This window comes from Pongo abelii, chromosome 3, assembly GCF_028885655.2.
Source record: "Pongo abelii isolate AG06213 chromosome 3, NHGRI_mPonAbe1-v2.0_pri, whole genome shotgun sequence".
Taxonomy (NCBI): Eukaryota; Metazoa; Chordata; class Mammalia; order Primates; family Hominidae; genus Pongo; species Pongo abelii.
In genome coordinates this window covers 197,494,575-197,521,193 of record NC_071988.2, presented here as the reverse complement: position 1 = coordinate 197,521,193, position 26,619 = coordinate 197,494,575, and the positions used below count along the sequence as shown (strand labels likewise).

Below are 26,619 nucleotides of genomic sequence, written 5' to 3'. Positions count from 1 at the left end.
ATCGTGAGATCTCTTCTTTAAAAGCATATAGTGCTTCCTGGCTCTCTCGTATCCTCGTGCTCCAGCCATGTGAAGTGCTGCTTCCCCTGTGCCTTCCACCATGACTGTGAGATTCCTGAGGCCTCCCCAGAAGCCGCCATGCTTCTTGCACATCCTGTGCAACCATGAGCTAATAAATTTTCCTTTATAAATTATCTTTCCTCTATAAATTATCCCATCTCAGGTATTTCTTTGTAGCAGTGAAAGAATGGACTAATATTATTGCACTACTATGAAGGGAAGAAAGAAACATAAAAGCAGAACAACAAGAAACAAATTAAGAATAAAAAGGAAAACACAAGCAAGAAACTCAACGGGAGATTTCAAGATCACATTTTCAACAAGTGGACAATATCAAACATAATAAATGTTAGATATACATCAAAATAATGTTGGCAGAAAATACTTAGATTCCACTTATAATACATATATACATCTTGTTGTATATACATATATGGGTATGTATAGAAAACAAAGATATAAAAAAGAGTTCTGTATATTTTTATTACTTTTAAATCTCACATTAACAAAGAAAAATGCTTTTGTAAAAGATGATGGTAATTATGTTATGAAACTAAATGAATTTTTTCACTTAATGTTCTTCCTTTTTTTTGAAAAAAAAAAAATCCTAACCTAATATTGTGAAGAAAATGGATTTGGCCATCTTTAATGTTGTGACTCTTAGAAAGTTCAGCAGCTGCTTGCTTATGAATCTATTTATTTTAAAAAATAAGAACATTTTGTTTTATCCCGTAATGACTTTCTGGTTAAGTTGACCTGTATAGAAAAAAATTGACAAATAAGAAAAGGAGAAACAGATGTTTTACCCTAAATAAAAAGAAGTGTTTTATTTTTTATCTGGATCATAAAAATCAAGTAATGTTCATGTATGTATTTAATCTTATCAAAAATGTTTCACAATGAGGAAAGAATGTATACAGAGGGCTATTTATTTATAGAACAGTGGAGAGCTAGCTAGTCTCTCTTTTTATTCTACCTTACTGAAAGGATGATTAATAAGGATCAGGGGTACAGCTATTTTTATAGACCAAATGTTGATTGTGTACCAATACATGTAGCAATATCTAGGACAGAAAACTGAATAAAATAGTTATTTAAAATTATGGTTTACTTCATTATAAACATTAGCAAAAAGAGAAATATGATGCATGCAATAGTAATAACATTTATTAAACATTTTTAATGTTTCAGGTACTCTACTTATAAAATTATGAGATGTAGCAGTGCCTTTATTCACTAATTCATGCTTGATTGTGTGAATTGTATTACTTGATTTAATTTTTCAAAAAATGTGTATTCAACATGTACCATGTGTCAAGTATTCTGGTTGATGAATTAAATGGTTACAGTTCCTATTTTCATGGAGATTACATTCTAACCAGACCAACAGGCAATAAACAGGAAATGATATACACTCATTAACATATATACATATACATACACAAATATATATACTAAGATGCTGGCAATATTGTCCAGGATCTGGAGTTTATGAAAAAAAGTTAGTAATAAATACCAAAGAGGAAAAAGTCAAGTCAAACAGAATAAAATGATTGAAGTGGTGGGATAGAGAGATGCTATGTTGTTATGTGGTGACCAGAATCAGTCTCTCTCTGGAGCCTCTGCAGGTCCAGATGTGAAGGAAGGGAAAGGAGTGCATTATGAGCATGTCTGGAGGAAGAGCATTTCAGGCTAGGAGGACAGCAAAGTGCAAATACCTTAATTGTTTGGAATGTTTTAGGTAAATTGTTTGAAATGCTTTAGGAAAATACAGCATGAATTACATAAATTGGTGAAAATGTATCAGAAAGGTGGCAGATATGAGATCATATTAAGCCTGGTAGGTCAAGAAAATGCCTCTAAGCCTAGTATAACTGAAAGATGTTTCTCAAAGTCCCATGGCTAACAATACTGATTGGAGCCAGGATTTTAAACCAGACATTCTTTCTCCAAAGCACTTGAACCTAACTTCTACTTTATACCCCTCCCCTCAAACATATGAGTAACTTAACCTTTTATTTATCAAATTTGCCAACTCGTTGGACAAATATTGATAAAGCTGTAATTATAACTTATTTTTTGTATTTTTGAAGCCCTATCTGTAGACCTATTGAGCATTTTTAGAGTTGCTTTTACATTGTATCATTTGTTTATTCTTTTCAACCCTATTTTTTAACACACACACACAAGGTGTTTTTATTTTAGATGTTTATAAATGTTAATTTTTAATAAGTTTCTGACATACAAAAATGTTGAAAAAAATGAATTCCCATTGATCAAGACCTCTTGGATATTTGCCTCTGCTCTCATTGGTTGAACTCTTTTTCTTTCCTCCATCTCATTAGTTGACCTCTTTTCCTTCCCTTTCAGTTACTCTAGTAAAGAAATTTCACTCTGGGGACTGTTGTGGGGTGGGGGGAGGGGGGAGGGATAGCATTAGGAGATATACCTAATGCTAAATGACGAGTTAATGGGTGCAGCACACCAGCATGGCACATGTATACATATGTAACTAACCTGTACATTGTGCACATGTACCCTAAAACTTAAAGTATAATAATAATAATAAAAAAGAAATTTCTATGTGTAACTCAATTCCTTCTATCTATAGCTCTATAAGGCTTTTCTATAGAGAAACGTAGTGTGGAAAGGTTAAAAATAAAATATAAAACATATTGTGGTGACATAACAATCTTCTCTGACCCTAGTGGCAAGTGTCCTATAATGCATAGAAAATCTCCCAAAATAATATGTTACTCTATCTGAATTCTGAATTAAAGTGTTATCATCTTCTCCTCTAGATAACAATACATGAACTCTTCATATCAGCTGTCTACCTTGCTGCCTATTCTGATAATCTTTATATTTGACAAGCTTCAACATTACCTGAAGCTACCCAAGGCTAGAGTTAGTAAAACCATAGAAACCTGAGGCTGAAACAAACCACTGCCTTTGTCATGCTTATCTGGAATAAAATCAAGGCTGACTTTCCTACCAAAGGCAGACTTATGTTTAATCAGGAGTAAGACCCTCGAGGATGCTACATTTCATTTCCCAAATCTTTCCAAGAGAATATCCACCTTAAATTTGTATTCCAGATATTTTGGGTGGCAGTAAATTTAATAAATGTTTTTAATATAGAACATTGTATTAAAATAACAAGTTCTTTCTAATCGATCTATTAAATGTCATGTGACAATTGGAATAAAATTATTTTTATTAAAATATCCCATAGACTTTTTCCAAGTTGATAAACCAAAACTTGGTAAAAATGTCTTTCAGACCAAAATAAGAATCAGATTAGCAAAAAGATACTGTATAGGCTTAAACTCATTCAACAAATTTGATTCAGCAAATTTTCTCTTAAAAGTCAAGACATTTTGAAAAAGAGAAAAGGAAAAATGAATTACCTAAAATTTGGGGAAAGTTGAAGAGAAAGTGATTTCAAAATTAGGGTAAAAATGATGCATAAAAACAATACATATACACCACCTATTCAGGTAGGGAAATGCTAGAGGAATTCATGTATCAGTAGGAACATAGGCTGCCTTGTGATTTCATCTATAGATGAAGTGAAGTATAAATGGCTATATGTAGGATCAAGTACACGCTCAGCTAGTATGAAACAGATTCACACACATAATGGCATGTGTACTACTGCCACTGGAATCATCATTTATCATTTCTCAAACACAGTGAAAAGGAACATCAAATCACCTAGGCTCCAACATGTCATTCTTTCTTCTCAAAATATCCTGTATTTCACACAGTCTTTTCTCAAGTGGCTTCCTTTCTCTGGGAAGAACTTACTCCACACACAGCAGCCAAACATTAGAAGTTTTTTTTTCATGATTCGCTTAAATATCAACTCCTCCTCAAACTATTTTCAGATTTCAGTGACAGTTAACATTCTCTCTTAGAAAAAAAATTATAGCATTAGGATATCTCCATTGTTTATTTTAACCACTCTTTTATTAAGATTTTGGTCCATAAATCTCAACTTTTACCTGATTCTGATTTCAAATTTTATATCATAGTTATTGAATCATGAGCACCTGTTACCTTGTTATTAGGAGCTAATGTCTCAAGTGTCTCATGTTTTTTCTTAAATTTATTAGTCAGTTAGGTTATTTTGTCCCAAACTTTTCATCACCCCGTACCCCTGTTTCCTCTGTGAATGCTGATCTTGGGCTGTCATCACTTGACTGGGCACAGCAATCTTTGTTGCTGAACCTGCTGTTGTCTCTCTGCAGCCTCAAGTGAAAACATTGCTCTCTCAGTAAGTTCTGCTGGCTCTATACTTATTAGTGGATCTGAGACTCATGCACATTTTTGCTCTAAATGCAAACCACTCCACAATGTCACCACTGCAGTTATACATGTTACTAGTAAAAAACAGAATCTCTATGATATGTTCAGTCTTGCTTTGTCTCTGCTTGGTAGGAGCTGCTCATATACACCTAAGCAAAACCAAGTATTTTTGTCTCTTTGAGTCCTTCCCTTAGACCTGTAGAGAAGATAATTTTATTTTTTTGCTCAATTTAATACACCATTAAATTCTGTTTCAGGATTAACTATTTCTCAGAGAATTGATATGGGGAAATTATTTTTCTTTAAGAGGAAACCATATTCCAATAGTCATAATAATTCAACATGTAAAATCTACCAGTGGCACATTTCTTAGTGTTACTCATTGTCAACTTATTATATGGTTACTTAACATTTGTGTCTCTCTTGCCTGTTAAATTGTGAAGCATAAGAAGATAGAATTGTGACTTAAACAAAATTGTATATCCCGCAGTAGATTGTAGAAGTCTTCCCACATGGAAATATGCAATAAATAATTTTTTTGGTTACTCTTGGGCTACAAAAGGAAGTATTCCATCTTCATATCCCTGAAATTTTGCATGTTGTATATTTATTAGTTAATGAATGTATAGGAGTTTTCAAAATAGAATCCAGATGTCTCGACATCAACTGAAATATCCAAGAGGAGGAAAATCAGGTTTTGAAGTTCAGGTTATGACTATGTATAGGTTGTACTCAAATGGAAAGCATGTGTTTTATTTGAGAGAATATACACTCAGTGTGGCTGTATCTTTTTTTAATGAATACTAGTGTTTAAAGTTTTATATGAACCATCCCAATGTATATATTATAGATGAAATTAAATACACTGGGCCGTCAAGCAAAAGAGCTATTTGGCTTGTCCCTGGTTAATAATTTATAACTTCTATTCACTGGTAAGTTTCATTAGTGTTACATTTTCCTGTGTTACATGTTTTGAAATTATAGTGGTGGAATACTGCATTAAAATTTGACAAGACTTAATTCCTTCATCTCTTAAATAGTGATAGAACTCTAGGTCTCAAAGATGTAACTAAGAATAAATAAGCACAAACATAAAAGTATCTTTTAAATGATAAAAATTATCTACAAAAATTAAGTATTCTTATTCCAACTTAGTAAGACTCTTATCTTCGATTCAGCTATAGTATGTGTGATAAAAATAAATCATAAATCTTGGGTTATGTCCTTAGAAAATTTTTATATAGCTGGATATTTAAAATATAAATTAAATTATACATGAATATATGAAGTATGATAAGAAATCTTAATAAAATGCAAAGATTGCATTGGAAACCAGAACACAATTAACTATAACTACTGAAATAAAATTATGAATACACAAGAAAACTAAACCTGCCATGACAACACTCACGTGTGATGACAAATTGCAGACATATATGCATATGTCAAAATTTAGAAAGCATAACATTCATGAACTTCCTTTAAGGAAAATACTTAACAAAATTAACTAATGAAATTAAAAGTGAGTTATAGCAGAAATATCAAGTTACAAAAGGTGAAGAGAAGGAATCGTAGTGCATAATAATTTTTCCCATAATATGTAGTAAAATGCAAGATGACACTGTGAGTAGAAATTTATAATATAAAGGGGAAGTAAGGTTTTTGAAAACTAAGAAACATACAGTCACGTACTGCTTAATGACAGGGATACATTCTGAGAAATGTGTCATTGGGTGATTTCATCATTGTGTAAACATCATAAAGTGTACTTACACAAATCTAGATGGTATAGCCTACTATACACCTAGGCTACATGATATAGCCTATTGCTCCTGGGCTAGAGACCTTTGTAGCATGTCATTGTACTAAATGTCGTAGGCAATTATAACTCAATGGTAAATGTTAATATTTTCTAAACACACTTTAATATAGAAAAGGTACAGTAAAAATATGGTACCAAAGATCTTAAAAAACAGTATACCTTTATAGGGCACTTATCATGAATGAAACTTTCAGGACTGAAAGTTACTCTGGGTGAGTCAGTGAGTGAGTTGTGACATTACTGTACACAACTGTGGACTTTATAAATGCTGTACATCTCGGCTATACTAAATTTATTTAAAACATTTTCTTTCTTCAATCATAAATTAACCTTAGTTTACTGTAACATTTTTACTGTATAAACTCTTTAAATTTTAAACTTTTGATTGTTTTGTAACAGCAGAGGTTAACACGTTTTAAAGCAATATAAAATATTTTTCTTTATATTTTTATTCTTGAAGCTCTTTTCTATTTTAATATACTTTTTAAACTTTTTATTATAATTTTAAAAAGTAGCAGCATGGTAGGTTTGCTTACACCAGAATCACCACAAACATGTAAGTAATTCATTGTACTAGGGTGCTACGATGGCTCTGATGTCACTAACTGATTGATAGGAATTTTCATCTCCATTAAAATCTTACGGCAACTGTCTCCAACCTTTTTAGCATCAGGGACTCGTTTTTGTGAAAGACAATGTTTCCACGAATGGGGCTGGTGTGGTGTGGTGGGGAGAACGGTTGCAGAATGAAACTCTTCCACTTCGTATCATCAAGCCTTAGATGGAGCAGGCAACCTGGATCTTTCGCATGCACAGTTCACAATAGGGTTTGCGCACCTATGAGACTCTAGGCCAGGCGCGGTGGCTCACGTCTGTAATCTCAGCACTTTGGGAGGCCAAGTCAGGTGGATCACTTGAGGTCAGGAGTTCGAGACCAGCCTGGCCAGCATGGTGAAGCCCCATCTCTGCTAAAAATACAAAAAACTTAGCCGAGTGTGGTGGCACATGCTTGTAGTCCCAGCTACCTGAGAGGCTGACGCAGGAGAATGGCTTGAACCCAGGAGGCGGAGGTTGCAGTGAGCCGACATCGCGCCACTGCACTCCAGCCTAGGCGACAGACCAAGACTCCGTCAAAAAAAAAAAAAAAAAAAAAAAAAAAAAAAAAAAAAAAAAGGCCGGCGGTGGTGGCTCACGCCTGTAATCCCAGCACTTGGGAAAGCTGAGGCGGGCGGATCACGAGGTCAGGAGATCGAGACCATCCTGGCTAACACGGTGAAACCCCGTCTCTACTAAAAATACAAACATTAGCTGGGCATGGTGGTGCGCACCTATAGTCCCAGCTACTCGGGAGGCTGAGGCAGGAAAATAGCGTGAACCCGGGAGGCGGAGCTTGCAGTGAGCCGAGATCGCGCCACTGCACTCCAGCCTGAGTGACCAAGGAGACTCCGTCTCAAAAAAAAAAAAAAAAAAAAAAAGACTCTAATGCTGCCGCTGATTTGACAGGAGGCAGAGCTCGGGTGGTAATGCTCACTTTGCCTGCCACTCACCTCCTGCTATGCGGCCCAGTCCTAACAGGCCATAGACCAGCACCCATCAGTGGCCTAGGGGTTGGGAGCCCCTGTCTTACGGGACCACTGGCTGTATATGTGGTTCATCCTTAACCCAAATGTTATGCAGTACGTAATGCACATTAAGAAAACATCCAAAATAGACTAGAACGGAAAGTTCTAAATTAATTATTACAGTAAAAGCCAATATTTATAAAAGAAGGCAAAGAAAATAATGAGATAATAGTAATCCAAAGGTCTTGATTTATATAAGCAAATTATGCATTTCATTTGTATTAGTAAAAAGTATTGTGATTATTGTTTTATTTATATATAGATGTAAAATTAAGGGCCTTGTTTTTGTAAAAAAATAAACACACATGTATGCATGTATAATGTATATGTATTTAATGTCTTTATGTTGCTGTGTGTATATGTATATAAAACACTACGTCTATATATACAGGAGAATGTATAGATACATTAGCCTGAGTTCATTGATAATTCTAGAGAGAACAAAGATGAAAAAAGAGAGAGGCTGTAGGAAAAATGCTGTATTTCTAAATACATTTCAGAGCTTGGCATATTCTTTTATTGGTTGTATTGAGCTTGTGTTTGTTTCTCCCAAATTCTAAAGAATTTTAAAAACTGGTCCCACTACAAAATAAGTAAAAATTCTGTCTTCTTTTGAGTTAACTGTTGTTTGTAAGGGATTTTTTAATTGATTATTACTCTGCTAAAATATTTTATGGTCCCTTGACTTTAGGGGGGAAATAGTTTTTGTTTTCTATTACTGTCATGTACCTAATATTTTTGGAGACTTTGAGGAATAAAACTTGGACAATCATTTCTTGTATGTAGCTTGGATAATAATTTTCCATTTAATTTACAAAGGCTCTACTTTGGAGAATTATTCTGACATTTTAATGTGTGCTTCTAAAATGTTAGCACATTTTAATATTTATGTCTTTGTATGGTATGAAATATTTCTTTGTCTTTTTTTTCAGTTTGTCAAGGATGTCTGTTCTGTAAGTCAAGGGAATTTTCTGAATGATATTCAACTGAAAATGTTTAAATAGAAAAGAAGATGAGTATGCTGTGTGTGTATGTACGAGGAGATGCAGGTATGGCTATATTTTTTAAAGAAGTTACAATAATTTATTGTCCATATTATTATATAAAAACCTTAACCATGGTCAACACCCCTCACTTTGAAATATGTCTATTTTGGAAGTATACACTTTTTCTTTGTATTTTTTATATATGAATAGCATTCTATTGTTGTGATCTTCTGTAATACCCTTATCTACCTAGCATCATTATTATTATTATTCATTGGTAATTTCTTTAAGGCTAACGAAAGAAACACACATAATAAAACACAAATAATAAAAAATTCAGAATGAGAATGCTGTAAAGTAAGATAAGAATCGCCTATTATGATATGTTTTCTACTGGTAAATGTATAAGATATTTTCTTTAATCTAATGATGAAATATTTCAAGACACTTAAACAGAAAGCACACATCAAAAGTATGGAAAGAATTAACTTATAATAAGTGTTTTATAATATCAGAAAGAATTAAAACAATATTTTAGGATGCATTTTTCTAGAGTAAATTCCAAGAGTAGGTATTTCTGAATATTTGGCACAGTACTTGAGAAATATTGCAGTTAAAATATCGTGAATGCCACGTAAACATTCACTCAGGCATGCACCTGTAGTCCTAGCTATTTGGGAGGCCGAGGCAGGAGGATCACTTGAGCCCAAGAGTAGAAGGTTACACTGAGCTCTACTCCTCCCTGGAGGAGGTGTTCATCAGGGTTCTCTAGAGGGACAGAACTAGTAGGAGATATATAAATTATATGTATTTATTATTAACTCACTGTTAACTCACACAATCACGAGGTCCCACAATTGGCCATTTGCAAGCTGAGGAGCAAGGAAGCCAGTCTGAGTCCCAAAGCTGAAGAACTTGGAGTTCAATGTGTGAGGGCAGGAAGCATCCAGCATGGGAGAAAGATGTAGGCTGGGAGGCTAGACCTGTCTAGTCTTTTCATGTTCTGCCTACTTTTTATTCTGGACATGCTGGCAGCTGATTAGGTTGTGCCCACCCAGATTAAGGGTGGGTCTGCTTTTCCCAGTCCATTGACTCAAATGTTAATCTCCTTTGGCAATACATACCCAGAATCAGTACTTTGCATCCTTCAATCCAATCAAGTTGAAACTCATTCTTAACCATCACAATGAGAGAGTGAGAACCTGTCTCAAAAATAAAATAATTCACTTATGAATGGTCCAATGGCGTGTTTCTTTTCAATTAATATACATTACATTTTAAGAAAACAATGTGCTTCTTTACAAATCATTATTGTATTTTGATTGATGTATTATTCAGCAATAAGATGGTTGAAATGCCTGATAATAGTATGATAGTTACTATATGAGACTATTTAGGACTAATTCTTCAAGAAAGAATTTGTGAGGACATAAAATTAGGATAAGCTTGAGCAAGCAGCTTACAGAAATGGTTCTTTAAATGAGTTCAGTGTATAATTAAGTTCAATAGGTTACTTCATGTCTTCTTGAGTTAGTCAGCAAACGTGATAATTAAACACTTAGGGACTTGTTGTGACCACTTTTCCTTTGCTTGGTATCATTTATAGACTAATTAAGTGTTTTGTTCATACTAAGGTTAGAACACAGAAGACTGTCTTTGTAGGTGGAGTGAATCAAGGGAATATTAAAAACTTTATTATTATAGAATGTAAAGCAGGTAATGCCTGTAGTCTTTGGCTTTGTTGACCCTTATGAAATTAAATTACTTGGTTGATAGTTAATAAAAATTGAGATGTTTTTATTTTCTGTTAGTTATATTTTAATCTGCATAAAGAAATTTGTGTTTAGCATTTGTTATCACCAATTTTATATTTTACATTTAAAGATAACTCAGTGGTATCTTCTCTGTAGCCATATATACATGTGATCTCAGCAAAAAAGGCAGACATTTCCATTTATCCAACTTTTCTCATCCTGTTGCACTCTGTTGGATATCCTAAAAATACGTTACCAGGCTGATTTCCATGTCTTATCTTTGCACTGTAATTTCCTTGTTCTTTAACTAACATATTGAAATAAAACTTCAGTGAGGCTTTAAAATTTTTCTTCATTTTAGTTTATTGCAGGAGGCAGTAAATAGGAAAGTTCCTTATACAGTCATTTGCAAATTGTAGGTGACATGGTCACAATCAACATATTACTATATTCATCCTGCTAATACAGACATCAGACTAAATGTTCTTGCTGTTCTGTGTCCTGTCAGATGACACATTATCTCACGGAATATCAATGGTCATAATGTTGCCAAACACAATGATAAAATAGCCTCAGGAAGTTGCTGTTCAGCGCTTGTATCTTTGGGGTCTAAAAACTGTCATTAGTGAATGAAGGATGTTTATTCGTATCACATTAAAGATTACAATATTATTTCAAATTTTTCAAGGTTTAGTTTCAAAAGCAATCTTGTCCTTCATAAATTTATATGCAGTTTAACCTATCTTCACATTGTTGAGTATTAAATTATTCAAACCTATGAATAGTACATTTAGTTTGTGAGACTAAGCCTACACAAAAATTAATCATAAATAGTGGCAACTTGACCTAAGAAAGGACAAAATTAATAGGTCGATCAGATAAGAATGTTTTACAGATTCACTAAAGTTCATCTTTAAACTAATTATAACTTAATTACAGACAGTGACAAGATTAAACTGTCATACAGACCATAATATGTTAGCTGAGTCTAATCAAGAAATAGAAAAGACTTTGAGGCAAAAGAAATAAATAAATAATATTAGCTTTCTTAGTAAAAGCTAAATCTCAAATCAAAATGTTATTTAAATGTAAACAGTGTGGGAAAATCTTTCTGTTATATAATTTTTATGTAGAAATAGTAGTCTCTGGCAGAGAGATTATCTGATGTGCCCCTAGGACTATCTGAAATAAATTTTATGTTATGATATTTCAATTAAAATCAATTATTTGTTGATATACATCTATGAGCCAAGTTACAAAGATCCACATCTTGGTATTATTACACTTAAAGATTTATGCTTCTGGCCAGGGGTTCCCAACCTTTTTGGCACCAGGGACCAGTTTCATGGAAGACAATTTTCCCATGAATGGGGAGCAGAGGTGGGTGAGAGTTAGCAGATGGGTGGTTTGGGGATGAAACTGTCCCACTTCACATCATCAGGCATTAGATTCTCATAAGGAGCATGCCTTGCATGCTCAGTTCACAATAGGGTTCCCGCTCCTACGACAATCTATTGACTCTGCTAATCTGACAGTAGGCAGAGCTCAGCTCATTTGCCCACTGCTCATGTCCCGTTATGTGGCCGGGTTCCTAACAGGCCACGGACTGCTACTGGTTCACAGCCCGGGGGTTGGGCACCCCTGCTTTAGGACATAGTGAATGCACTTTTTAAAACAAATGAAAATGTATTTTGCCATTTATGATTTGTTAAAGTGACATAATATTTTATCAGAAATTAGACTTAAGAGGTGGAAGAACACTTCACATTAATCTAATTAGGCAGTTTCCAAACATGGCTGGTATAAAAACATCATCTGGTCATAATACAGATTTCTGGTGTCCATTCTAGACCTACTTGTCCAGAGGAATGGGCTGACAATTTTTTAAATATAAATAAATAATAGCATCACCTCAAAGGTCTTTTTAAAACCAATGATATATTGCCACCAAATATATCATTAGAACATTGAAAAGACAAGAAAGACTCTTACTCCAAAGGGGTAGAATCTCCACCCTTTTCTGGTAGTACCAGTTAATGTGAAATTTATATTCTTTTAACTTTTGACCATTTCCACATCAGGCTTTGTTATTCTTTGCCTCCATAGCCTTTCTTTCTCCACCCTCCATTTCCTGCTTCATACTGCTTTAGAATGATGCACTGAAAATACGGCTTCCATCATGCAATCTGCTTGTTCATAAAATTACAACAGCATTCTGATACCTGTAATTGGCATATATAAATCCTTAGTTTGTCATACAATACATCTACAATTTAAAAGCTCATGTCTGTATCGTATTACTTCAAATCATTCCATAAGTCAATTTTTTTGGAGACAAATTCTGCCCATATGTCTACTGTTAACGATTTTGATAATTTTTTTTTGATTTTTTTCAGAATAAAGCTTTTCTATTATCTAAATCCTATACATAATGTACTACTGTAGTTACAGTTTCTTCATGAAGTATATCTTGCTCATCTCCTTCCAAAAGATTGTTTTTTCGTCTTTGAACTTTAACAGTGGTAGCTCATTCTGTTTAACCCTGTAGCTCCGTAACCTGCTAGTCTGTGAAGAGGGAACTTACTGATGGATCTGCTGATGGCCTCAACACACAGTATTCTGTATCTGTCTATCAACCCCTCATGTTCATCGCTTAGCACAAACATAGGTCGTGAATCAAAATTTTAAGGAGATAGATAGAATGCCAAGATCTAGATTGCTGATTCCCTACTAATTCCACTAGGCTGAGATGATTTTCAATATGGTTTGATTTATTTTAAATTATAAAAATAAGCTATAATGAATATTCCAAGAGAATTAACAAATTATTTTTATACCTTATTGTCCCACAACAAAAACTCTGTATCAGTTATGTCTGTTTCCTACAATCCCTTCTCTGTCAAATTATAGCTGGAACTTTTCTCTTTCTCTCTTTCCCAAAAGCATTAAAATGTGTTTTTAACCAACTTTTCAATAAGGAAAAACGATGTATGAGGAATGACAGAGGTTTTATATGTCTAAATCATCTTGTAGCACTCCTAGAATATCATCCTATTTTAAACTCTTACAACATGTTTTTATACGTAATTGTATTTAATTTAGTATTTGTTGTACACTGAATAAAATATGCTACATAATTTTCTAAGTTCTTTCAAATTATTATCATAATAATGACATTATGAGATAGGTACTATAAATAGTCCCATTATACAAATAAAGAAACTAGGGCTTAGAAAGCTTAAATAATGTGACAAAGGTTATACAGCAAGTTAGGAGAAGAACCAGGGCTTAAACCTGCAAGTTGAATCCTTCTTCATATCATCGCTAACTTCCAGAATATTTGGGTCAGTATATGACTATCCAGAATGAAATCTACAGTCTCTAAACACCTTTGCAGTTTGATTTGGCTGGTCATGAAACTACATCCTTGTAATGAGATATAAGTGCGAGTGGCCTGTAGTAGCATTTAGCTGACTTTCTTAAAAGATAGCTGGTATGTGTGCTTTGCTGTTTTTTTCTTTATTTCTTCAAGCTGATGCCTGGAATAGGAATATAACAGCTGGAATTCCACATTGGGTCATAATGATGATGAGTTCTATACCATAAGCTTGGCCTGGTGCATCCAGTCTTTAACAATTGTGGGGCTGTTATATAATTCCCTCAATTGTCTATATAACCAATTTTTAATTAAAGAGAAATTAACTTGTAACTTGTTTAAGCCACTACTTTTCAGTTTGATATATATATCTATATCTCAATGTATTTTGCCATATATATCAATATATCTATATATTGCCATCTAATTTAATGGTTGAAATATATGAAGACAAAAACAGTCTCACAGAGACATGTGTTCACAAAAGAGGAAGGATTTTAATAATATTTTCAGATAATTATAGATATCTTCTCAGGTACTATTCTCAAACTCAATGCGTGGTAGTCTCTTAAATGTTATTTGCAATCAAGGAAACTAACTGAAATCATACCAATAATTGGTTTATACACCACTACCTTAAACTCTATTGGTAAACCTTGAATTTTGGATAATTATTTTACCAATTTGGAAAATATCAGTTCACTGAGTAGTGCAGAACTTCCACATTTCACATATCTCAATGTAACAATTTAAAAATCACATTGTTTAATTTCACAACATTCTCATCAGAAGAGATATTAAGTGTTAGAGGACATCACCTTTACAATGGTGGTTCCACATTTTGCAAAATTTTAATTTTCACTTAAAAACTCAAATTGTATCATTAACAAAAATTGCTGTCAGTTGTTGTCCTTGAGGTTACATGTTAACTTTGTTCATTTTTTAAATAATACATCTGACAAATAATTTAGAGTACGAATAGCCATATTTGGTTGGTCGTTCTTTCAAGTAAAACTTTTCATTCTGTGAAAAAAGTAGATAATTCTGTTTGAATTCAATCCCTTACAAATTATTTTATGTCAGATAAACATTATATTTCAGTATTTAGCAGAAGTGTTTTATGCAATCTGCCCATTTTATCACACAGACTAACAAATGATGTGTATCCAAGAATAAATATTTAGTAAAATTCGTACATTGTATTAACTTCATCAAGAACATTCTTAAATGAGACTGACGTTAAAAAAAATTCTGAGTGAGTCACCCCATTAGGTAAAGATTCCAAACAGTAGAGATGAAGCATAGGACACTAAGGTGAGACTATGAGTGAACTAGAAAATAAATAAGCATTATCCAGAGGTACAGATAATGACAAAGGAAATATTTGATCTTTCCTTTTCAGGTAGTTGAAACTTTTGAGGAAAAAATGTGTTTTTACATTTATGAAAATTATTGCATTAAATTAGTAGATGGCTTGTTGCAATTGGTTTTAATGTGGAAGTTTATGTCTGAATAGATGTGTATGATTTTTAAATAGCATGGGTTTTAAGAGGCAGTTTTATTGGTAGCTGCTGTTTAATCTTCCAATTTCAGCAATTTTAACATTATTGAATTTAAGTGTTTTAACAGCACCTTCCCTCGTTCCCCACTGTGCTGGTCAATTTTATGTGTCAACTTGGCTGGGCCACAGGTGCCCAGATTATTTGGTCAAACACTTTCTGGGTATGTCTATGAGGGTGTTATGGGATGAGATGAACATTTGACTTGGTAGACTGAGTAAAGCATATAGTCCTCTCAATTATGAGTAGGCCTCAACCACTCAGTTGAAAACCTAAACAGAACAAAAAGACTGACCCTCTGTCTATAAGAGGAAATGCCTGCCTGAGTGCCTGAGTTGAAATATTGGTCTTTTCCTGCTTTCAGACTCATACAGAAACCTTAGCTCTCCTTGGATCTCAAGTGTGCTGGCTTTTGGATTGAAACTTATACTATCAGCTCTCCTGATTCTACAGCTTGCTGAGTACAGATATTGTATTGGGGCTGCTCAACCACCATAAGATTTTATGTCTATCATCTATCTGTCTGTCTGTCTGTTTGTCTATCTATCTATCATCTATCTATCTGTCTATCTACCTACCTATCCTATTGAGTCTGTTTCTGACGTAATACTGCCACATTCATGGTTATGAAAGACAAATAACCTTTTGGTAATTTCAGAATCAAGCCTGGATTCTGTTTTTTCAGCCCTTTCTGTGAATTTTGCAATCAACTAATTCCCAGTAGCAAATTTTCCCTTTTAAAACAGAAGGAGAATTTATTCTTTCTCTCAACTGAAATTAGAATGACAGAAATATTAGCTATAATTGCACTGTAGTTATTTCCCCTGTGATGGTTTTTAGTTCACATATTTTTTATGCTCCTCTAACCCTAGTCAAATAATTGTTTGATATGTTAATAGAATAATCACTTCTTTTTAAATTTATGAAACAAGCTTACAGAAAAATATAAAGATTTCATGTAAAACATGTATCTCCTACCACATTTCCATTAAATTTTCACATTTTACATTTCTACATGTTTTCATATTTTTAAATAAATGAAGGTTGGAGATAGCTGAATTCCCACAGTACCTTTCACTAACCCTTCACCTACTTCATTCCATCACACTGACCTCTGCATTTTCAGAAGTAACTAATATTAATAATTTCATGTTGTTCTTCTTTGATACATGGGTGTATACCAAGAAGAAAAATATTGCCTTGGTTGCATATTTTCAAATTTTATATAAATGTCAAAATATCATACGAATTATTGGCAACTTGATTTCTCACATAATGTCATTTCAGACATTTAGCCTCATTGCTACATACACCTCTGATTTACTTACTCAATTTGCTGTTTAGTAGTAAATTATATGACTATCAAAAATTTGTGTATTTTCTTCCAAGTTTGCCTAACATATGCACAAGGGTTTATCTAGTATATGCAGAATTAGAATAGTCAGGTGATAGTAAATCTCAGCTATTAATTTTGATAGCTGTTGTTAAAATAACAATACAAAATAGTTGTGCCAAATCAAACTTTTAGCAATAGCATATGTAAATTTCCTTTCTCCACATTTGTTCCCCAAACTTACAGATAATGTTCTAATAGATTGTATATCTTTCTTATTCATAAACAAGAATGCTTTTCATAGTCTCAATAATATTAATTTAATCTCTGCAAATACTTTCTTCTAGTCTGTGACTAACTTTAAATTTTATGGTGTGTTTACTTGAACACAAAGAGCTAATTTAACATAGTCTAATTTATACATCGTTACCTTCATAGGCAATATCTTTTTAAAGAAATGCTTTCATTCATTAATCAATCAGATATTCACTCTTTTTACTTTGAACAAGATTTTTAATTCTTTCTTTTTTTAACTTGAAATTTAAACCTTTAATTTGCCAGGAATTGATTTTATGTACAGTCTTAGGGACAATTCTATTTTTCTTTCGTTTTCTTATCTATTTTTCTTTCGTTTTCTTTCCTATTTTTCTTTTAGATGAACATTTAAGTATCCCACCATCATTTATTAAATATATTTGAGTTGTTTACTGTTTTTGGCTTTAATGGATAGTACTGACATGAACAGTCATGTGCATGTCTTTTTTGGTGAATCCACATTTTCAATGGGAATATATCTAGGATTACTAGGTCCAACTTGTCGGATACACTGTCAAATATTTTTATACGGTGGTTATAACCATTTACCATTCTCCCAATGTTTCTGTCCAAGATTCCAGTTTCTCTCTTCATTGGTTTTTAATGTAAATAACAAGCCAATTTATGATTGTCATTAATACTGATTTATAATAATCCCTTTTTTATTTTAAAAAATATTTTCTATTCTTTAAACTTCCAACTTAGCTTTTAGAATGTGTCTGGTCTTTAATGTAGAAATTCATATAAGCTGCACTTCATGGCAGTTTTTATATTTGCTCCTCATTTCCAGTTTTTGCTTCTTCTCAATCTATTTCATCTGTTCCTTCAAATAAGAAGTTTAATATAAATGGTGACAGAGATAATTTTTGGCTTACTCAGGATTTCAATGTGAATACTTCTAAAAACTCATATTTTAAATAATATTAAATCATAAGCCACCTAAAGATATCCATTATTGAGTTAAGAACGTTTCCTTTTATTGCTAACTGGCTAAGAAATTGTTTTTGTTGTGAATAGAGCTTAAGTGTTATAAAATTCTTTCTCTGCATCTACTGAAGTGAACATGTGTTTTACCTTCTTCAGTCTGGTAAGATATATTTTATTAATAATTTTTTTGATATTAAGATATCCTTGCTTTTTAAAGATGAACCACTTTATGAAAATGCTGTTTCCCCTATACTGAATTTGATATACTTATTTGTGATGAATTTGCATCAATCTCTGTAAGTGAAGTCAGTTTAATTTTTTCTTGAATTGTTCTTGGCCAGTTTTTACTAGACCTATAATACTAGTTAAGTACCATTTCCTTTATTTTTATTCTATAAAATGCTTCCTGCATGTTAATAATAGAGATATGTTTCATAAAGTTCAGCACTCAACAGTTTATCTTTTGGGACTACTATCTATTTTGGCAAAAGGTAGGGCAAACAGTAATTTTGATATTAATTCAACTTTGTCAATTTTATTTTTAACTTTACAATATTATTTTTACATATATTTACTCAAAATGACACATTGTATCTAAATTTCTTGGAAATTTTTTCCACAGCCTCTATTTATAGTGTTTAAAATCTCTTCTCTGCTGTATTTATGGCAGTATCACAATTTTTCTTAACAAATCTTTTACTATGTCTTCTATCTCTTTTCGTTTATGTTTCCAGAGCTTTGCCTATTAATTATGCTTTTGTAAGGAACATATTTTCATAATCTTGGTTCTATTTATTTGACATCCATTCTGTTAATATTTGCTCTTATTTTTATTATTTTCTTCTTAAGTTCCCACAGATTTGCTTTTCTGTTTTTTTGTTTGTTTGTTTGTTTTTAGCCCGGCATTTTTAGGCCAATATTTTAGTCCTTTACGTAAAGTAGTAATTGGGCCTAGAGTGGTGGCTCACTCTGGTAATCCCAGCACTTTGGAAGGCTGAGGTAGGCCGATCGCTTGAGCCCAGGAGATCGAGACCAGCCTGGCCAACATGGCAAAACCCCATCTCTACTAAAGGTACAAAAATTAGCCTGGAGTGGTGGCATGCGCCTGTGATACCAGGTACTCGGGAGGCTGAGGCGCCAAGACTTGTTTCAACCTGGGGGGCAGATGTTGCAGTGAGCCAAGATAGCACTATTGAACTCCAGCCTGGGTAAAAGTTTAGGCTTTGGAATAAGAACTGGATTTAAATTTCCGCGCTACCTATCTAGTAACTGCATGACTGTAAGGATGAAATTTAATCTCCTTAGACTTGTTTCCTTACTTGCAATAGAAGGGAGATAACTGCTTTCCCATGGGCCATTGTGAAGATTAAATGAGACAGTTTATGTAAACAGATTCATAAAGAGCCGGCATATAGTAAATGCTCTTAAATGGTAGTGTTTGTCATTCATCTTACTACTAAATGAAACAATAATTCTGTTCATGTTCATGTTGAAAATGTTCATAATGTTTAGAGACATTCACACAATCCTACGGGTTGTGTGTCTTTTCTTATTATTCAGAAATATAAATCTACTACATTCAGAAGAGATTCTCAATGATGTGAAAACATATCATTCCAGTTTATCTTATTTAAAAGTTAAAGTTTATCGTGTTTAAGTTGACTGAGACTTGAATGCTTGGAACCAAGTCTTAAAATAATTTTTCCATGATAAAAACAAACCAGTTGTTGAGTTTATTTACTTCTTTTGCAAATTTTGAATATTCATTTTTTTGTTTTAAAATAAACTAATATGTTCTTACAGTCATTCTGAGATGCATCCCTCTTTCAATTTCTTAATGTCAAGATTATATAAGTAATAGAGAACTATTTTGAATTTGTTATTTGGTAATGACTAGATTATTAAATAACTAGCTTATTAAATTATTAAATTTGAGAGTGTAATAATATGGGCATTAGTTTGAAAAGAAAGATTTTTTAAAAATTGTTATGGTGGTTAAGTTTATGAAGAGGTTGTGAAATAAAATAAAATATCGTAAAAAGCTTCAAAAGAAAAGTTATTTAGAATGGATCCAACAAGAGATAGAAGAATACTGTAAATTATTTTCAGTAATTCTTTATGCTATTTTAAAATTATAACTCCATCTGTTCTAATTTCAGTTGCTTTCCTATAAATATATCAGTTTCAAAAAGTAACAATCTTCAAATAAACTCTGGCGCTTTAGTTATATAATTAAACCTGTGAGTAATTGTTGCTACTAAATTATAAATAAGATTTTACATTTATATTTCTACCAAAGACAGGGTGAACCATAGGCCCTGCTCAGAAAAGCCTTCAGAATACAGTAATATTTTCTAAAATTTTAAGATACGATCCCTGATCTCCTCTTTAGGTACATGCTGGATAAATATACATTATATGCATGTATATGTATATGTATGTGTCTCTGTGTGTGTGTATATATATATGTATGTGTATATATACACATACATATATATACACCCACATATACACATGCATCTATAATCTACTTGTTGTAACTAAAATAATTTTTATATTTTTCATCTCAAGTCATATTTCACTAGGGATAATAACCTTATATTGTGAATCTTACCAATTTATGGTTATATCTTCCCAGAAATCATTTCTTTGACCTATTAAATTTTACAACATAAAATGGCAAAAATCAGTGTATCTAAACCTCAATGTGATCTCCTAATAGACTAATTCAAATTGAATTAATCTAGGAAATAATGCCCATGAACCATTTATTTAAACAAAGCCTTAAAAGCGTATTTTATGATAACTTTTCTTACTAAGGCTCATGCAATTATTGCTATTTATCAAAACTCAATTAAAATTGTAAATGTTGTTTAAAAAGCTGGAATTCATTATATTGAATTGTTGCTCAATGATATTAGAACTGGAGCATTTCAGTGTTCCAGAAGCACAGTTTAAACTTTAAACACAAAAATGTGATTACTTATTAAAGCAGAATTTTTTACAGCTCTTTGAATATCTACCCTTAGTATATATTTCAATATTCTATTAGAACATAGGTATCTATTTTTACCTGTCCTAGATTTTCTTATATTAAGTACTGCTCTAGTCTGAGTTATATAACATTGCAGGGTATAGCCTGTATTTTGTTTTTTTTGTAATGCTAAAAATGTTTTAAACATTTCATAATGTATATTGATTTTCTTTTTGATATTAAACTTCAGCTATCTAGTGATCTTGGTGTTACATATATTAAGCTAGCTCCCTTCTCTACAGTCAACTACATATATAAAGGTCATTCAGTTTATTTATACAGTATTCAGATATGTCAGTGGAAATTTATCTAGAGTTATCTGTTTAGTTGTCAAAGCAATAATGTTACATCATTAATCTCTGCATTACTTACACATTAAAAAATGTGCAGCTTTCTAAGTTGCAGTTCCAGATGATTATATATGCAATGAATCACAGTTTAGTGCATGCCATTCTTTTTTTTTTCTGTTTTTAGTTCCCTTGAAAATCTAGACAACTGCATTCTTACTCTATAAACCCTCACATAATTAAAACTAAGTGAGCGAATTAGGCTTAATATTTGAAAACCCATTTGTAACTCTTTGTGACAGGCTGTAACTACAGAGATTTGGAACATCCATATTCTTTATTTCATAACCCTTAGAATTGTATTTATTTCAAAATAATTTCCATTCTTAGCCCTAGCTCTTTACTGCAACATTCTGGTAGACATGTGCAGAATGCAAAGAGGGAATTAATAAGAAATTATTCAATAATTCTGGAAGAAAGCAATATATTTATTATTTTTCATTCACTCATTTGACAATAATTGAGTTCCTAATATATTCCAGACAAAATTCTAGGATCTGAGGATTTAGAAGTGGGAAAAATGTATATGATGTTTTTCCTGAAGCACAGTGGATGCTTAATAAATATTAGTTCTTCTCACCCTCATATCCTTCCTATCCATTATCATGTCTCTCTGCACAGCAATTTTTTTGATTTTATTCATCACTGAGGAGAATTTGATCGACTTGGGAATAATATCTACAGTTTTATAGTATGTAAAACTTAGGTAGGTCTGGTTTCCAGTTGCTTTTTCTAGTTTATATTCTGCATAACTTTTTTCATGGATTTTTCTTAATATAGGGTGTTGGCCTATGTAGATAGTTACCTAGGCATTCAGATTTCCTCCAGAAGTTAGGTTGGGGCCCTGTTCCTTGTGTCTTAATGAAGAAAGGTAGAAGGAGACAAAAAAGAGAAAAGTCCGTAGTCAAATACAGTTAAATCCCTTTTCTAGTTTTATCAGTTCAGTAATTTCTTTCTTCTCCTTTGCACATGAGTAAGTAAAAGGTTGACAAAATGGATAAAAATGCTCCTTTCATAACTTTCCCTCTTTAGAGTACAGCAAAATGTCCTCTAACATCTAAAAACCTAAGAAATGAAACCTAAGTTTTTTTCCCTATTAAATGGTTTACTCAAATGAAATCACGGTAACATTTCGATGTTGAATATCTCCATGTTCTCTCAAACATTGTTTGTAGCTACATATTTATTTAATGTATGTTCAAGTTTTGAATATAGAATTATGAATTTATTCTCATGCTTCAGATAGTTATCAATTTAAGTAAAATCTCAGATTATAGTGAATAATACTCTTGGATACTTGAAATTTGCTAAGAGTAGATCTCATCACATGTCCAAAAAATTGTAACAATGGAAAGTGATGTGGGTATGTTAACTCACTTGATCTTGATAATCATTTTACATTGCATATGCAATCAAATCATTACATGGTACACTTGAAGTATACAGAATTTATGTCAATTATATTTCTATAAAGCTGAAAAATAGATAAAATAAAGTCTCAGCACTGTGCTTTCATTAACTATATCTATTCTCTTACCAAGAGGATGCCAGATATTCTTATGACACTTTTATAAGAAAAATAATAGAAAGTTTAAAAAATGTTTAAATTAATAAATGGTTTTTCAGATTTTATATATGTCTTTTAAAAATAATTTTGCACATATACAAGGGTATAATCTGAATAGATATAACATGTTATATGAACACTGCGAATAGCAATTGGTTATCTAACATATAGTGTTAAGCAGGTTTAGGAAGTACAAATGCAAACATTTATGTTTAAGTATAAATTTAAGCATTATTGAGATCAGTGAACCATCTTGAATATATATATATATATTTTTGGTTGTTATTGATATGTATATTTAGAGATATATTTGAAAATATTTTTCTATAAACTTTCCTGTGAAGAAAAACTTGGCATTTCCTTCCTGGATAAAATAATATACTTTATTAAATTAAAAAAATAAGTAAGCATCAAAATAAAAACCACATAAGTACAACATTTGCCTGTATAATCTTCAGTATTTTGACTTTCAAGTAACAAAAAAAGATAAAAACTTATTATACCCTGAACATCCTAAACAGTAGGCTTACCTGATCTACTAGTTCACAGCTGCGTTTCAACATGTCATTCTAACTGTAACTGTGATTTGCTTACATGTCTTCCTATACTTGGTGGACTTTTAAATAAATCAAAGATCCTTTATCAAAGTAAAGAGGAATCATTTTTATATGTCTTAAGTTTAAGGGAACTCCTCACAAATACTCATAAAATGTTTTTATGTGTGTAAAATATTTTTATGAGTGTTTTATGTTATGTAAAAGTCCTGGGAAGCTATATTTGCGTTTGAAAAAATGAAGAGTATTTGGTTTTAAAATATTTTCCAAAGGAAGGAAGACCATGTTTTAAAAATATGTGTGTGGTCATCAGCTTTTTTATATACTCAAATGAAACAGTAAAGGCAAATGTGGGACATACGCATTTATACCCTTTTTGAAGTGTCCTTGACAGATGCCACTCAACAATCTTGACTTAATTCTTGGAAGTGCTCTCAATATGATGTTCCAGACGATATTCAGATTGACAATAATTAGCTCTCCCCTGGTCTCAGAACCCTGTATTCTTCATGGCTAACCAACAGTGGTGGTCTCTTTTACTTGTGTCACTATAGGGTTTTTGAGGTCTCAGGAGAACTTAATGCTCATGACAGCCAAACGTAAGTTAGTCCCTCCCTTGGGTTGAAGCAAAATGCTATAGTAGCAGTGATTGGCTATCAAAGCATAATAATAGGGCAGGTGACATAGCAAAAACATAGATTTTTGGAATCAGACATTAGTTTCTCAATAGTGTTGTCTTCTGCTAGCATCCATGAGACTTTGGCCAATTTGTCAGTTCCCAATAGTAATATTAAGAAAACAATGGTGAAACCCTATCTCTACTAAAAATACAAAAAAATTAGCCATGAATGGTGGCTCATGCTTGTAGTCTGAGCTACCTGGGAGGCTGAGGCAGGAGAATCGCTTGAACCTGAGACGTGGAGGTTGCAGTGAGTCAAGATTGTGCCACTGCACTCCAGCCCAGGTGACAAAGCGAGAATCCATCTTCAAAAAAAAAAAAAAGAATTTTTTTTTTTAAAAAAGGAAAGAAAACTATGGGTCAATATGGCTGATAAACATTAATGCAAAAATCTTCAATAAAATATTTGCAAACTGAATTCAACAGCATATCAAGAAGATTATACATCATGATCTAGTGGGATTGATCCCTGGCATGCAAGTCTGCTTTCACATATGCAAATCAATTAAAGTGATATATCACATTAATAGAATGAGAGATGAGAATGATATGATTATCTCAGTTGATACAGAAGAAACATTTGACAAGGTTCAGCATACTTTCTTGATAAAAAATACTTCTAGTGGTTTAAGTGTGGAAGGAAAATTTCTTAACATAGTTAGAGCCATTTACAAAAATGACACAGCTAACATTATAATCAATGAGAAACAACTAAAAACTTTCCTACTAAGGTCTGGTACAAGGCAAGGATGCCCACTCTCGCTATTTACATTCAACATAGTACTGAAGGTACTAGCAAGAGCAATCATAAAACAAAAAATAAATAAAATAAAATAAAATAAAATAAAAAGCATCCAAATTGGAAAGAAGTAAAATGATCTTTATTACAGATAGCATACTCCTATATGTAGAAAACCTCAAAGAGTCTATTAAAAATATTTAGCACTAATAAATGGCTTCAGTAAAGTTGCAGAATACAAAATCAACATACGCAAATCTATAGTATTTTTATACAAAAATAACAACAAATCTGAAAAAGCAATTAAGAGAATGATCCCAATAGTGATAGTATCAAAAAGTAAAGTAGGAATGAATTTAACCAAGGAGGTGAAAGATTTGTACACTGAAAACTATAAAGCAATGATGACAGGAATTGAAGAAGACACAAAAATGGAATGATATTCCTTGTTCACAGACCGGTAGAATAAATATTGTTAAAATGTCCATACTAAGCAAAGTAATATGTAGATTTAATGCAATCCCTATCAAAATTCCAATGGTATTCTTCACAGAAGTAGGAAAAACAATGCAGAAATTTGTACAGAACCACTAAAAACCCTGAATAGCAATAGCAATACTGAGAAAGAAAAAGAAAGCTGGAGACATCACAATTCCCGATTTAAAATTATATGCAAGGTTTCAGTAATCAAAATACTATCATACTGGCTTAAAAACAAAAACACAAACCAATGGAACAAAATAGAGATCGCAGAAATAAATCCAAGCGTATATTATCAGCTAATCTTCCACCAGGTCATCAAGAAGACACATGGGGAAAGGAGAGACACTTCAATAAATGGTGCTGGGAAAACTGGATTTCCACATGCAAAAAAATTAAACTGACCCTTATCTTATACAATACACAAAAATAAACTCAAAATAGATAAAAGATGTAAGACTTTAAGCCATAAAACTCCTGGGAGAGAACACAGGGGGAAAGCTCCTTCAAATTGGCCTTGGCAATGATTTTTCTTTTTTAATTTCACAGCAAAACCCTAGGCTACAAAAGCAAAAATAAATAAATGATTCCACATGAGACTGAAAAAGTTCTGGACAGTGAAGGAAATGATCAACAAATGATAGGGCAAACTATAGACTGGAAAAATTGTAAACTACATATCTGATATAGGGTTAATACCTAAAACTTATAAAGAACTCGTACCACTCAATAGCAGAAAACAACCTGATTAAAAAATGAGCAAACGATCTGAATGGACACTTCTTCAATGAAAAATATAATAATTGTCAGATAATATAGGAAAAGGTTCTCAACATCATTAATCGGCAGGAAAATACAAGTTAAAACTACTATAAGACATCATTTCACACTTATTATGACTTTTAACTAACAGATAAGAGATAAATATTGGTGAGGTTATGGAGAAAAGAGAACCTTAGCACACTGTTGGTGGGAATGCAGATTGGTACATCTATAATATAAAACAGTACGTCAGTTCCTTAACAAATTAAAAAAAGAATTGCCATACAGCCCAGCAATTCCTCTTCTAGGTATATACCCAAAGGAAGTGAAATCACCACCACCTTCTAAAAATATTTTCATTGCAGCATTATTCACAATAGCCAAACATGGAG

General features: G+C 32.4%; 1 long non-coding RNA gene across 3 annotated transcripts in view; it reads left to right on the top strand.

The window, feature by feature from the left end:
* The window catches only part of LOC129059148 (uncharacterized), a 370,307-nt gene that overhangs the window by 173,798 nt on the left and 169,890 nt on the right, over positions 1 to 26,619 (top strand). For all 3 annotated transcript variants that reach the window (XR_010139818.1, XR_010139819.1, XR_010139820.1), the window contains exon 4: positions 8,748 to 8,864. This is a non-coding gene — a long non-coding RNA (uncharacterized LOC129059148). The remainder of the gene's footprint in view (positions 1 to 8,747; positions 8,865 to 26,619) is intronic.